Raw genomic sequence first — 4529 nt, 5'->3', positions numbered from 1 at the left:
CGCTTTATCCACTGAGCCAAACCACTCAGGGCTCTTCTCCTCTCTTCTTTTTCCCTAGAAGAAGGAAAGGAGAAAGGCAGAGGGTTTTGAATCCGTACCAAAAGAAGGGAAAAAGAACAACAAAATAATAATAATAATAACAAAAGGCATTTTTCACCTGGTTTTGAATCCGTACCAAAAGAAGGGAAAAAGAACAAAATAATAATAATAACAAAAGGCATTTTTCACCCTAGCTGTGAATTTTCCATTGATCATCACCAAATTGTTCTACATTTGTCACAATGATACCATATCATCGTACTCAGAATCAACAGAACTCAGAATCAGAAACACAATAAACATAGAAAATGGACTACTGAATGAAGAAATCAATGGAAAATCACCTGCATTTTCTTTCCCATTAGAAACCTCAAAATCATACTCTTCATAAAGCATTTTTGCATGCATGCGTGATTAACGGGATGTGTTTGTTTATAAGGCTTCGCCTCTGAATGTTTAGGGTTAACCAAATAAAAGTTAGGGTTGATGAAATAAGGCCACGTATGCAAGTGATGACCCACACCCCCTAGGTCAGGGGAATTGCTCCCACCGCCCAGCAGAAGCAGCACATAGACGGAAGTCCTACCTTGCACTTTTCCCACGTGTAATTGCATTTTCAGAAATTACATACTCACAGTTATCCTGGACTACTGCATTTATAGACTGTTCCAGTGATAATTCTGCTCAAAGTCATAGCTAAACCACCAGTCCTGTATGAAGTTGCTTTAAAAGTAATACTACACCCCACAACTGTTCCCATGTTTTCTGGTGGCATTTCAACAATTTGAAGAGAAGATATTTAAGAAAATTACAGTCATTCTGTTTCTGAGAAGCACCCTTATTAACTACCATTCCCAAGACACTAAAATATAACCCCCAATAAGTACAAATTCTTGGCTTTTTCATTCTAGGGGTGGGCAGCATGAAAAGCTTTAGAATAGCGAACCGCAGTGAGCTGACTCTTCCACCGCCATTAGACTGCCACAAATTCTAAGAAAGGGCAGGCCACGGCTTAACCCCTTGTGTGTTTCCACTACACTGAGATTCTTATTGATCATCCAAGACGTTTAGCAAAGCTTTGAGATTAGAGCACAGGCTGAGCGCTGTAGGATTCCTGAGCAAATGGAGACTTTAGGGCTCAAGCAGCACAGCGGGGCTTGGAATAAAGCAATAATAGGGGTGACTGACTCGAATCTAATTCTAACGTTTGAATTTAAATGTGACTCTATACTAATTTCTCTAGCAGTTTACTGCTTAAAGTTAAATCAACCCAGAAAATTCGTCATTAAATGCAGTGAAACAAAGGTACAATTCTCTAGAACATGGACAAGTTGGCAGCGATTCAGTTCATTACAGTGACCTACACACACTGTGTACTTACCTTTTTTAGAACACTTGTACACCCAGGAAGAAAGGCCCTTGCTAAGAGCATCTTCAGGTGGCAGGATAATACATTTGGTGAAAACATTTCATTTACTAATGCTTACTTCCAGGGACTGTGAAAGCAGGCTGATGGAAAGGAGCAAGGAAAAAAAAGAGAGAGAGAGAGAAAGGGAATTTTTTCTGCAAAGTCTTTGGTTCTTCCCTCCTCGGATTTTTTAGGTCCAGAGGTTGGAACACTTTGTCTCATTCTTTGATAGACTTTTTTTCCCCACCTGGTGACTGAGCAGGCAAGATCTGCAGGGAAAATGTTCCACAGAATCAGGACAAAGACTGTAAGAGGTAGCAGGCAAAACCTACAAAGAATTCACTGTAAATATTTCCCCAAGATTTGTCAGCCTTGAAAAGCAAAGGCTTCAAATCCTATTAAAGTTTATAAATTCTTGGAACCTGGACCCTTTTTATAGTGAAAGATTCCACACTACATGTTAGTATTGCCAAAGTTCTTCCTGTGGCCAAACCTAAGATCTCTGAGTGAGGACACCATGGAGGAGAGTAGTAAAAAGAGAGTGATGGGAAGAGAGAACCAGAGAACCAGCAAGAGATCAAGCTTGGGCATACCGCCTCTCCTAGGTAATTACAGTAACTGCAGAAATCAAGATAGAAATAATCAATGTTTAGCTTTTGTATAAAAATTTAAAATAAACCCACTGGTGAAGTCTTTAGCTTTCTGAGTTGCAAGAGTCTAGATGACTCCATTTGCTACTATAGAAATTTAATAGTTATATATTCCTTAAATATGGTTTATGTATTAAAATGTTTTTGGAGTTTGTTGTCTGTCTCTTAGTTTCTGATGTGTTTTGTTAATTGCATGCCTATTTTATTCTCATATATATATTTAAATCTTTATTGTTGAAAGTATTACATATGTCCCTTCCTCCCCCTTCTAACCTCTATGTCTTTTTTATAAAGAATATCCCAGTTATATTTAAAGCTATTATCCTATATAATAAAGGCATAATATAATAAGTGTCCTACTAATTGCTCAACCAGTCTCTATGATGCTCATTGACCACCAGGGGCAGATGCTCTGACTGGTAGGTTACTTGCTGCTGGGATCTCACCGACTGGGACTGGGCAAGAGGGCTGGACATGCCCTGGAGCCCTCCTGTGGTCCCTCCCAGGCCGACCGACCCCCTTCAGCCCAGATCGGATCTAGGCGAGATGGCTCATATTGGCCCCCATCGCCGGCCAGGCTGAAGGACCCCACCATGCACGAGTTTGTGCACTGGGCCTCTAGTTGATCTATATGAAGTTATTGCCATTTAGTTCATTGTTTTATGGTTGTTTGTAATTTCTTTGTTTCTTTTCTGCTCTCTTCTTTTGTGCTTTAATGATTTTCTTTCTCTTTCTTTTGTATATTTATCATAGGTTTGTGTTTTGTGGTTAACATGAAATTTACACAAAACTAATTATATTCATTTTAAGAAAATTACAAGTTAAATTTGAACTCATACTAAATATTTAAATACTTTTAATCTCTCATTTTATATTTTAATATCTAAACACTTTTAATCTCTCATTTTATATTTACATTTTTACTTTATTTAACCTAGCAACAATGATTGCACATATAGTTATTTTTAACGTTTTTTAATTTATATACTAGGTATAAGTAATTTATGAACCACCATAGCAACATTAGAGTATTCTGAATTTAACTATATAGACTTTTAAAACATTTTTTAATTGTTGAACATATATCCCCTTGTTTCCCCACATTGACCCTTTCTAGCCCATGCCCCCTATCCCAGGCTTTCATCAACCTATTGTCAGTGTCCATAGGGTATGCATATATGCATAAAATTCTTTGGTTGATCACTTCCCAACACCCACCTTCCCCTACCTCCCCTCTGAGGTTTGACAGTCTATTCAATGCTTCTATTTCTCTGTATCTATTTTTATTTCTCAGTGTATGTTGTTCATTATCATATTTTATTTATTTAGGGATTTTTTGTTTTATATTCTCCTTAATATCTACCAATCAAACAATAGAAACTATATGTTTTCTTCTAGCATGTCTATTGTTCATTTATACATATAAATTGCTACAGAATTAAGTCTGTAATGACACATTTTATTTTTTTGTAATGACACATTTTAGATGTAGCTTTTAATATCTGTTATAAAATTGTCCATCATATTCTTACTGATTTTAAATGTCATAATTATGAGTTTGTCTCCCATTTATTTGTTAGTTTATTTTGCTCATTAGATTCCACATAAAAGTAAAATAATGTGGTACTTGTCTTTCTCTGACTGGCTTATTTCACTTAGCGTAATACTCTCCAGACTCATCAATACAGAGAACAGACTGACAGCTGTCAGAGGGAAGGAGTTGGGGGCTGGTTGAGAAAGGTGAAGAAATTAAGCAAAGAAAAAAAGAAAGACTCAAGGACACAGATGACAGTATGGCAATTGTAGAGGGAAGGATGGGGGATAGATAGGTATAGGGGGGGAAATGGAGATGGAAGGAGACTTCACTTGGGGTGGTAAACACACAATATAATATACATATGATGTATTATAGAATTCTATACCTGAAACCTACTCTGATAGTCCTCAGGTTATGTCGGACTTGATGTACCTCGTTTTGTGGTTATGTCGCCATCTCCCATTTATTTATTAAAAAAAAAAAGTTCCGTCATTTCTATGTATGTACATATATGCTTTATGTTTTTTATTATTTACTAGAGGCCCAGTGCACGAAATTCGTGCACAGCGGGGGGGCAGGGGGGGAATCCCCTCAGCCCAGCCTGCACCCTCTCCAGTCCCAGAACCCTCGGGGGATGTCTGACTGCCTCTCACAATCCTGGACTACTGGCTGCTAATCGCTTACCTGCCAGCCTGCCTGGCCACCCCTAACTGCACCCCCTCTGCCGGCCTGGTCTCCCCCAACTGCTCCCTGCTGGCCTTATCTCCCCCAACTGCCCCCCCTGCCAGCCTAATCGCCCCCAATTGCCTCCCCTGCTGGCCTGGTCACCCCCAACTGTCCCCCTCACTGGTCTGGTCACCCCTCATGGCCCCCCCGCCAGCCCGGTCACCCCAAG

The sequence above is a fragment of the Myotis brandtii genome, unplaced genomic scaffold (genome assembly GCF_000412655.1).
Source record: "Myotis brandtii unplaced genomic scaffold, ASM41265v1 scaffold107, whole genome shotgun sequence".
NCBI classification, from domain to species: Eukaryota; Metazoa; Chordata; class Mammalia; order Chiroptera; family Vespertilionidae; genus Myotis; species Myotis brandtii.
This window is presented reverse-complemented; position numbering follows the sequence as displayed.